Source organism: Podarcis pityusensis (assembly GCF_964106645.2).
Source record: "Podarcis pityusensis genome assembly, chromosome: 8".
Taxonomy (NCBI): domain Eukaryota; kingdom Metazoa; phylum Chordata; class Lepidosauria; order Squamata; family Lacertidae; genus Podarcis; species Podarcis pityusensis.
The window spans coordinates 81510149-81522103 of NC_138033.1; positions in this window are offsets into that span (position 1 = coordinate 81510149).

An 11955-nucleotide genomic window follows, 5' to 3' on the forward strand; every position below is an offset into this window, starting at 1 on the left:
TTTGCCTACCCATGTGATAGATAGATAGATGGATAGATAGATAGATAGATAGATAGATAGATGATAGACAGGCAACAAGAACCACCAACGAAAGAAGATGAAAATGATGGACTTTGCGGAACTGGCGAAGCTGACAGGAAAAATCTGAAACCAGCGTGATCCAGTATTCCAAAAGGACTGGAGTAAATTTATACGATATTTGAAAGATTACTGTAATAAGCAATTAACATCACTAGCAGGGTTGTCTGAAGACTTGTAATGAGAAACTTTCTCCCATTTTATTCTAATCTAAATTTTAATGTCTTTTTGTAACGAGTGAAATTAGAATTGGAAAACGTATAAAATGCAATGATATAAAGGTTGATTTTGAAAGCCATGAGGCGGGAGGAAAGGAAGTCGATGGGCTCTAAAGAGCCAGAGGTAAAGTGGTTAACAATGATATGATTGTATATTATTAAATGGAAAACTAATAAAAATTATATACAAAAAAATAGATAGATAGATAGATAGATATAGATAGATAGATAGATAGATAGATAGATAGATTAGATGATTGATAGATAGATAGATAGATAGATAGATAGATGATAGATAGATAGATAGATAGATAGATAGATAGATAGATAGATGCACAACACAGACCACCTTATGAATGTATGAAACCGCCTTATACCAAGTGAGAAAGTGAGAGCGTAGCCTCAGTATTGCCTGCACTGACTGGCAGCTTCTCTCGCGGGTTTCTGGCAGGAGTCTCTCCCAGCCCTAGGTGGAGGTGCAAGGGATTGAAGGCAGTGCCTTCTGCATGCCAAACACCGAGACTTCTTTGGCAATATGGTCTGCACATCTGCTGACAATTCATCAGTGAAATGTAGATCTGGTTTTCCCCATGATGGCTACTTCAATGCTTTTAAAAATAAATAAATAATCAAATTCTTTATTAAAAATCAAAATCGAAACAGTATCTCATTTGTTTGCTTTGCTGGGGCACATGCTTAGCCTGTCTGATGGGTAACCTAGCACTGAGTTGGGTGGGAAACACCCCGGGGAGACTTCTTGCCAGTGCCAAATTTGCTTTCTCCAGAGGCCACCCGTCCGAATGCCTGTGACCCAACTTGCTATCATCTTTAATGAGGTGCTACTACCAGAAGGGTCCGCCCTTGGCTGGCTCCATGGACAGGTGGGCAAGGCCAGTGTGGAACCATGGCATGACATCCTTCATTTATACGTCAGTGCCTTGGTAACCATGGAACCAGACAGAAAACACATCAAAGGTTGAGTCCCTGGAAACATTTATGGCCTGGTCCTTGCATACCATGCAAAGAGAGTGTTTTTAGTGAGGTCAGGAGTAGCTATTTGGTGTGGAACCAGCTATAACAGCCAAATACTTCCTTCTTGGGTTTTTTGGAGGGTTTGTTTTTAAAGCTGCTTTCATAACTTGACAGCTTATTTCCCCTTTAGGTTTGCTGTAACAGACTAACACAGCTACCCCGCTGGGATTTGCTCTCCAAACTGACCACCATTCTCTCCTTTTCTCAACTCTGAATTTAAGTGTCGAAATATCGAGCGCCAGCAAGGTTGCCACTGATGTGCTTCCAAATTCTGACATGTTGTTCTTGTTTGGGTGGTGAGTTTTATCCTCCCGAACTTTAACTTTGGGGATGTTCCTGGAAATAATTTCAGTAAAAATTGGCTGTTGCCAAAACCACAAATTCTGCCCTCGGTTTTAACAGAAACCAACGTTTTCCAGTGGTGGGAGAGAGTTGTTTTTAGCCTTGAGTGTTCCTTACATGGAGTTAAATCCTTGGCCCATCCATTTTAGGACAGTCTTCTCTAAGTGCCCAGGATTACAGGCTCTTAGGCAGAGTTCTTCCCCACACCTGAGGAGAGTGCTCAGGAAGGGAGCTGTTACAGGGTGGCTCCTGGAGCCTGAGGTCCTAAGCCATGGGTAGTCAAACTAAGGCCCGGGGGCCGGATCTGGCCCAATCGCCTTCTCAATCCGGCCCACAGACAGTCTGGCAATCAGCGTGTTTTTACATGAGTTGAATGTGTCCTTTTATTTAAAATGCATCTCTGGGTTATTTGTGGGACATAGGAATTCGTTCATTATTATTTTTTTCAAAATACAGTGGTACCTCGGGTTACAGTATAATCCGGCCCCCCACAAGTTCTGAGGGACAGTGGACCGGCCCCCTGCTGAAAAAGTTTGCTGACCCCTAATTATCTATCTATCTATCTAGATCTCCTCTTTTGGTCAACCGGACAGGACTTTCTGCTCGATGAATGAATCATAGAATCATAGAGTTGGAAGAGACCACAAGGGCCATCGAGTCCAACCCCCTGCCAAGCAGGAAACACCATCAGAGCACTCCTGACATATGGTTGTCAAGCCTCTGCTTAAAGACCTCCAAAGAAGGAGACTCCACCACACTCCTTGGCAGCAAATTCCACTGTCGAACAGCTCTTACTGTCAGGAAGTTCTTCCTAATGTTTAGGTGGAATCTTCTTTCTTGTAGTTTGGATCCATTGCTCCGTGTCCGCTTCTCTGGAGCAGCAGAAAACAACCTTTCTCCCTCCTCTATGTGACATCCTTTTATATATTTGAACATGGCTATCATATCCACCCCTTAACCTCCTCTTCTCCAGGCTAAACATGCCCAGCTCCCTTAGCCGTTCCTCATAAGGCATCGTTTCCAGGCCCTTGACCATTTTGGTTGCCCTCCTCTGGACACGTTCCAGTTTGTCAGTGTCCTTCTTGAACTGTGGTGCCCAGAACTGGACACAGTACTCCAGGTGAGGTCTGACCAGAGCAGAATACAGTGGCACTATTACTTCCCTTGATCTAGATGCTATACTCCTATTGATGCAGCCCAGAATTGCATTGGCCAAGTTCCATCTCTTCCATCTCAACCCTTCAACTGCCATGAGTGAGCCAAGGGACGCTGCATCATGTCTTGATTCTTGGACTAGAGTCAGAAGGGGTCATAGAATTGTCGAGTTCGAAGGGATCTCGTGGGTCCTCTGTTCGAATCCCCTGCAGTGCAGGAACCTCAGCTGCAGCATCCATGACAGATGGCCATCCAACCTCTGTTTAAAAACCTCCAAGGAAGGAGAGTCCACCATCAGGTCCCTGCTTGATCTTCACTTCCTCAGGCAGAGCAGCCAGCAAATTTGGCCTTGGTCTAATGTGGCTAGTCCTCTTGGCAATACATTGTGGGGCAGAATGGCTGTCCATTGAGATGGTGTCCTTCCTCTGTTCTCCCCGCGACTCACCAGCCTGCCTCCCTTCACAACACACTTGGCTAACTCCGGCCATGTTACCGGAGGTGACAACGTATCTGGTCCCGTCACCCTAACGCGATGTGACAGGAGCAGCAGGCCTTCAAATGTCAAAACTAACGTGGCACAGCTTTTAAAATAACATGGATTCTTTGGGGGAAGAATTGTCCCCTCTCAGGAAATCCTCCTTGCTCCTTCTCTGTGAGGTTGGGTATTTCTCCCCTCTCCAGAATTTGGGAAAGGACAGCTTTTCCTCAAAGGGGAATCGCTCCACCCCCTGATCATTTTGCTTGCTCTTTTCTGGATTTCCCCCCAATTCGGCAATACCTTTTTTGAGGTGAGGGTTGAAGAGGGTTTGTTCTCCTAAGAAATGGAGAGCACAGCCACTTACATGCAACTATAAAACCCTTTGAAGACGTATGACCTGCTCTTCCTTAATATATATACTCTCTCTCTCTCTCTCTCTCTCTCTCTCTCTCTCTGTGTGTGTGTGTGTGTGTTTGTGTATATAAATTTTCTCAATTAAAAACCAATTTCAATAACATAACATATCCATATTCTAATTGATTGCCTTCCCCCCGCCCCCTCAAGTTTCCAATTTCTTATCTTTGTTTACATTGCATCTAATTATTTATCTAATTACTTTCATAATTCTTTTTACATCTTAACTTTAAACTTTCAATCATAAATGCTACAACAATCCATAGCAGTTTTTTTTGGGGGGGAAGAGGAAAACAGCACTATCCTCTTTTCTGAAAACGTCTGGCAACATTTATTGCAGAACGGACCACACATAATTTTTAAACCATCTGAGTTTTAATAGGTTCTAGCTCTGATTCATGTCTTGCATCAGGAACATGTTGCTTGCTATGAAGAGGGGCGGTGGGGGGGGGGGCGGGGGCAGCTGCTATGGTTTGCTTGAAAACCATAAGTGGACTCTTGCATTCTTTCAAAAGACATAACAACAGCAACACCACTGATTTTAGGAAGGGCTGTAGCTCAGGAGCCAGCAAAAGTTCCCAAGTCCAATCCCCAGTGGTCACTCTAGGCAAGGTTTATTTATTTATTTATTTGTCCCATAAAATGCATGATTGCAAAACACCCCAAAAAGAATTTTTTAAAAGATGAATTTATCACTGAGAAGTAAAAGTATATATTTGAAGCTCTCTTTTTTTGGAGCTGTATTGATAAGCTTAAAGTAACAAGGATTTCTATGCAACGACAAATGAGAAGTATCATTAGTGGTCGGTTCTAAGTCAGGGGTGCCCAAACCTTTTTCAAAGAGGGCCAGTTTTGATGAAGTGAACATGCGTGAGGGCCGACCAAAGTTGCTGAGCTTTATTTTTTAGGATTGATGAAGTTGTTGAGCTTCTTTTACAATTTTACAGTTTTTTAGGGTTTTATCCCAAGACATATACTGCCAGATTAAATTGAGCGGCGGGCCAGATTAGCCCCCCAAAATGGACTTTGGACATGCCTGTTCTAAGTGAATGAGCTAAATACAATTAAGAAGAAGCATATTAATAGTGAAATAATTATTAAGCTCTAACTTAAAATGATTTTTTGTTCATAACAAACTTAATAATGCAAACACATTGGCATTTGGCAAGAACAAAAGTTCCTTTAGAAACGCAATTTACAAAGACTCATAATCTAGTCTCTAGAAACTTGCTATAACATGAAACAATAATAGGTGTCAATATATGATGCAAACTACTAATAATTATAAATAGCAGAATGTAAGCACCCTATATATAGAAATGAGCAAACCAGTGATAATTTAGGGAGCAGGCTGGCAGGCGGGCCCCATTACTTACACCAGGGATCCCCAAACTTGGCCCTCCAGATGTTTTGGGACTACAACTCCCATCATCCCAGCTAACAGGGCCAGGGATGATGGGAGTTGTAGTCCCAAAACATCTGGAGGGCCGAGTTTGGGGATACCTGACTTACACCATAGGAGCCTACACAAAATTGCTGTATGTAGGTTTTATTTTATTTATTTTTTATCTTATTTTTGGGGAAATGTACATCCAGGTTTTTTCCCTTTAATTTTTTGGGGGGCCCCCGAGAGAGTGGGGCCCTAAGCTATAGCTTGTTTAGCTTATACGTAAATCCGGCACTGGGTTGCATCTTCTGGCTCACGCTTGCAGGAAGAGGAGGGGATAAGGTCACCTCCTTGCAAAAGGAGGGCAAGTGGAATGGTGCTTAAAAGTCAAGGAAGAAGGAAGGATGTGAGTCATGGGCTTTGGAGATGGATATCACTTTACTTCTGCTTTTGATGCCCTCAGAAAAAGGGGGGAAAGCTTGTCCAAGCAAGAAATACTTTCAAGCATGGGTAGGCAACCTTAAGGCCCGGGGGCCGGATCCGGCCCAATCGTCTTCTAAATCTGGCCCACAGACGGTCCGGGAGTCAGCGTGTTTTTACATGAGTAGAATGTGTGCTTTTATTTAAAATGCATCTCTGGGTTATTTGTGGGGCATAGGGCATTATTATCATTTTCCCCCAAAATATAGTCCGGCCCACAACAAGGTCTGAGGGACAGTGGACCAGCCCCCTGCTGAAAAAGTTGGCTGACCCCTGCTTTAAAGGGTAGTGATGTCATGTGCCCCAGGGCTCAAAGTGGGAACTGTGTTCAGTGGAACTGGCCCTGTTATAGGTGCCACATAATGCCCAGTCCATATTTGTAAACACTCTAACTTTAAGTTTGGCAGCATGTGCCCTTTGGAACTCCCTGCTTCTTGACACCAGGCCTTTGCTGTGCTCTTTTTGGCCTCTGCTGAAAAACTCCTTGTTTAGAGGAACCTACCTGTATGTTTAGAAAGCTGGTACGAGTTTTAACCAGTTAGTTCTGCTTATTGACAGTGCCTTTTTCTTCAGGGGGTACACAGCGCCGGCCCCTCGTTTTGTTGTTAAAAAGTATGGCGCTTACTAACAGCTTCATGGTGAGCACTGGCACCTAATTTTCTAGAAAAATGAGCACTGCTTATTTATATATCTTTTTTGTAAGCCCCTTGGAGGGTTCTGTTGTTGTTTTACAGTGGAGCAGTCTATAATTTTTAATGAAAGTTTACATTTTATAATTGATGGCGTGGCTGAGGGCATTGGCTCTCCTGGGGCAGCTGTTCAGGGGAGGGCATGATGACAGACATAGCCCCCCACATAATATTGGGATGGGGCTGGAAAACCGCCCCCCCCAATCTTGAGGGGCCGGCCCTCGCTGGGCCAGCCCACGGCTGCCATGGAATGTATTTGTTATATTCTGAAGTTCTCACCCTGGGCCAGCAGGGGGATACTGTAGATAGTTTTCACTCAGGTCCACATATGCAAATAAGGGATTGAAAGTGACGTTCAGTGATTGGATAGTTACAGAAAGTGATTACTGTTACGTTCTAGTGGAGCTCTATATAAGCAGGCTGGCTGAATCCTTCAGTTCAGTTCTGTTCTGTGAATAAACAAGAGCTGTTTGAAAAATCGCTGTGTCGTCTGATATGTTCACCCACAACTTAACAGTATCGCACCCAGTACTTTATTTCTAGGGGTACGCATACCCCTAAACATTTTGTGAATCTTTGTACTTTTGTCCATTTACTGTATTTCCCCCCCTCGATTTGAACTATAAAATAGGGATTTTCTTGAGTCAAAATGAGAGTACCCCTAAACATTTTTTTTTAGAAAAAAGCACTGTCTTTCTTTTTCATTTTCTTAATATTATTCTTTATTGATTAAAATTTTCCATATCTATACAAACATTATATGCTATCTGTTTACATATGAAGAAAAAGAAAATTTATGTAGAGAATAGAAAATTTCTAAAGGAACAAAAAAGGGGGGGGGAATAAAGAAATAACAAAAATACGAAGTAAAAAAAAATCAAAAGAGGAAAAGAATAGACAAGACAACACTGTCTTTCTGATGCGCCAAAATTCTGCATGCAGAACAGCAGAATTCTGCAATTGGTGCCCATTATATCACTAGGGCTGGACTGACAGTTCTCCTCAAGGAACTTCCACCTGAATTGAGGGCGAGAAGTGGACAAAAGCAGGCCTATTTTTTTTGCTCTTTCTTTCACTTCTTTTTCTTTTTCTTTCTCTGTTGCTCCATGTTAAGTTGTGGGTAGACATAGCAGACGACACAGCGATTCTTCCAAAGCAGCTCTTTATTTGTAAGCTGGAACAGAACTGACTGAGGAGCTCAGTCAGCCTGCTTATATAGAGCTCCAGAACAGTGTAACTGTTGCCATTTTCTAAAACTATCCAATTACTGAACGTCACTTTCGATCCTTCATTTGCATACAAACTATCCAATCACTGAACGTCACTTTCGATCCTTCATTTGCATAACTATCTACAGTATCCCCCTGCTGGCCCAGGGTGAGAACTTCAGTACATAACTGTAATGGATTTAGGGGTTGCTCGTGCGTAAGTTGCCGCCACTCCTGGCTAGGTTACCTGGTTAAACCCTTTCTGACTGAACAGCCTCTAGCATCGTGACTGTCTCAGTCGCTGGCAGAATCCGTCAGTGGGCGTTTCTTAAACTTCTTCCAGCACAAAAGTTCTTTGACGCCTAGTCTCCGCCTAGACTCCCTGCGCGGAAGTCTTCTGCGCAGGGAGGGTGTGGGCAGCTGAGGACCCGTACTCTCTCCGCTGGTCTCCGGCGAGGAGTCTTGGAGCCTCCTCTCCGATTCCCCCATTTGCCCCCCTTCTTTACTGGTGTTACGCTGATTTCCTTCCCCAGCAGACGGGCTGCCTCTCTCCCTACTGGGACCCTCTCCAGCATCGCTCTGGAGCCTTCCCTCTGCCTCTAGCTCTGATGGCAGTTCCCTGACAATAACATTCCAGTTTCAAGCAATAATGGCAGGCCTCCATTTTAACCCCCACCCCATGGCCTCATGAATGAAGCTACATTGTCACCTAGCATTGTTCCGAGGGGAGTTGTGGGTAAAAACAAGCGGTGGCCATTTTGGGAATACTCCTTCTGCTGCCCCAGTAAGATCCAGACCTCATTTTTGCTGCCCGGAGAGCTGTTCTGGTTCAGAAAAACAACCGCCGCCACCATATCATTAAATACAGATGATAAAGAGTTTCTCACCCACATTAATCACACGCCTTCTTGCTTCTAGGCCTGTTGACTGGGACAGTCACTGCCTCTCCCTTTGGTGCGTTGGTAGTTAGGCATGCAAATAGATCTGTATACCTGAAGGAGCGTCTCCACCCCCATCGTTCAGCCCGGACACTGAGATCCAGGGCCTTTTGGCGGTTCCCTTATTGCGAGAAGCAAAGCTACAGGGAACCAGGCAGAGGGCCTTCTCGGTAGTGGCACCCACCCTGTGGAACACCCTCCCATCAGATGTCAAGGAAATAAGCAACTAACTGACTTTTCAATGGCATCTGAAGGCAGCCCTCTTTAGGGAGGTTTTTAATGTTCAATGTTTTATCATGTTTTTAATATTCTGTTGGGAGCCTCCCAGAGTGGCTGGGGAAACTCAGCCAGATGGGTGGGGTATAAATTATTATTATTATTATTATTAAAGGTAAAGGGACCCCTGACCATTAGGTCCCGTCGTGGCCGACTCTGGGGTTCCGGCACTCATCTCGCTTTATTGGCCAAGGGAGCCGGCGTTTGTCCGAAGACAGCTTCTGGGTCATGTGGCCAGCATGACTAAGCCGCTTCTGGCGAACCAGAGCAGCACACAGAAACGCCGTTTACCTTCCCGCCGGATCGGTCCCTATTTATCTACTTGCACTTTGACGTGCTTTCAAACTGCTAGGTTGGCAGGAGCAGGGACCGAGCAACGGGAGCTCACCCCGTCGCGGGGATTCAAACCGCTGACCTTCTGATCGGCAAGTCCTAGACTCTGTGGTTTAACCCACAGCGCCACCCACGTCCCTATTATTATTATTATTGTTATTATTATTATCTGAGGGGGAAGATGGAAGTTGCTGCCAGTGTCGCTTCTGTCGTGAAGGCACAGGTGGATTCCTGAAGCAGGGCCAAGCAGGGAAACTCCTCTTCACAGTCCCTAACTAAGGTCTGGGGGCAGAACTCCATCTCTAGCGAAAGTTGGCAGGGACACAGAACATCCCACGACTCGCTGTCAAAGCGATTATGGAAGAGGCAGGCAGAAAAACCACCTCATGAGCATTTTGGGGCACCATCGCCCCCGTAAACAATGCATTATTTATCTCGATTAAATCTGTACCTCGGAAGATGCCTGAGGCAGTGTGCGTTGCGCAAATCAAATAACTTTTGCTTAGGGCTGCTTATTTTGCAAACCGGCTGATGGAAGGGGAGAGCAAAGGCAGACAACCTTAACATCTCTCCCCCCCCCAACCGCAGCTTCTCTGGCCTCATCCGGCATTGCCCACCCGCTTCCTGGAATAGGGGGCATCCCGGCAGCCCGGAGGACAATTTCCACCAGGTGCCAGAGCAAACCAGAAAGGTGTTGCGAAAGAGGCAAATGAGATCCATCGGTGCGAGTGGGTGGGGGCCTGTTTCAAGGGAGGTTCGCGGCCCAGCTGCTGCCGGGATGTCTGGCTGTCCATCTGGGGAAAGGTCACAGCTCTCTCAGCGCAGAAGGCTGCTCTGCAGTCTGTGCTACTGAAGGCCAGTTGATGTGGAGCAGGACCGGGGACAGGCCACTGCTGTGCTCAAATCCAGCTTGTGGTCTTCATCTTCCCAAAAAGAGGTATCTGTCTGGCCACTGTGAGAACAGGAAGCTGGGCTAGATTATGGTTACCAGATTTTTTTCAATGAATCCGGGGACACCTCTTTTTTTTTTTTTTTGGAAGCTGAGTAGCAACAGGGAGTCAGTAGCAGGGATGGTGAGGCAAAAGACCCTGGGCCCAAGCATACATGCATATTGTATAAAGGTGCAAAGCCCTTCTTCCGCACCCTGTGAAACATAAATGCGCAGTTTTTTAAAAAATTGGGCAATGGCGTGCCACCCGCCTGTGACTCCCGAGCCTTCCCTGATCTCCTTCCCCCTTGCCCCTTTGTTTTGACAGATCAGGGGAGGCTCAGGAGTCATGGGCGGGCGGCCGTTGCCCAGGAGGGGCCAGCCTGGTAGTGCAGTTGGCTCTGGCTGGCTTCAGGAGATGCTCGCTGCCATAGCGCAGGGAAAATGGCGGGCACCACGGCAGCGGGCAGTGCCAACAGGCTGGCTCTGGGCTGCTGAGGCTGCCGCTGCCACGTTTCCAGGGGACGGATTTGCAAATCTGGGGACATTCCGGGGACGGAATTTGTCCAGGGACAGATCTGCAAATCCGGGGAGTGTCCCTGGGAACTGGGGACGTCTGGTAACCCCAGGCTAGATGGGTCCTTCTCATGTCCTTATAATTCATGGACGATCAGGCTACCAATGGTTACAAGCCAAAATGGATATTCTCTGCCCCCACAGGCAGACCCTTCCCAGTGCCACTATTTACAGAAGCCGTCCCAGTTTTTGGTTAGATCCCAGAATGTACCCACTTTTCCTTAAGATGCCCCTATTTTCATTGTAGGAATGTTGGCCATCCCTATTTTCATCGAAGGATATGGTGTTATAAGAACCCCGAGCCATATGCAACCCTTAGAAACCGTCTGAAGGCAGCCCTGTATAGGGAAGGGTTTTGTTTTTTAAAAAATAATGTTTAATGATTATATGTATGTTGGAAGCCACGCAGAGTGGCTGGGGCAACCCAGTCAGATGGGCAGGGTCTAATTGTAAAATAACAACAATAACAACAACTATGAAATAGGACATCCCTATTTTTATTGCCGACAAAGGTCCGTATAGTTAAAGCTATGGTTTTCCCAGTAGTGATGTATGGAAGTGAGAGCTGGACCATAAAGAAGGCTGATCACCGAAGAATTGATGCTTTTGAATTATGGTGCTGGAGGAGACTCTTGGGGGTCCCATGGACTGCAAGACGATCAAACCTCTCCATTCTGAAGGAAATCAGTCCTGAGTGCTCACTGGAAGGACAGATCGTGAAGCTGAGGCTCCAATACTTTGGCCACCTCATGAGAAGAGAAGACTCCCTGGAAAAGACCCTGATGTTGGGAAAGATGGAGGGCACAAGGAGAAGGGGACGAGAGAGAATGAGATGGTTGGACAGTGTTCTCGAAGCTACCAGCATGAGTTTGACCAAACTGCGGGAGGCTGTGGAAGACAGGAGTGCCTGGCGTGCTCTGGTCCAGGGGGTCACGAAGACTCGGACATGACTAAACAACAACATTTTTATTGTGGAAATGTTGGAGGATATGTGTAATACTTCTGAATACCAATTATTGGAAGCTTCAGGAGGAGAAAGGCAGGGTTGTCACACGTCTGGACATAGCTAGGATTTTGCAAAAACAGACAAACTCAACAACTTTTGTGTCCATTGAGGTATCTTGCTGGTCACTGTGAGGACAGGATGAGCATTTGGCCTGATCAGCAAACCCATCTTATGTTCTTATGTTCTAACTCTTGTACGGAGACCCCTTTAACCTGAATAGTCCCTCCCCCCCCAATGATGTCCCCACCTGCAGAGTGCTGCCTGTTACACCTTCATCAGATAAAACAGACCAGCCTCTCTTCCAAAGACCTCAGTTCCTTTGATTTTTCTGAACAGTGCCCCGAGCAAAATCCCGGTGTGCTAAAAAAGAGAGAGAAAAGTCTGGCAATGGGTTCTTCCCACTACCAGCACTTATTA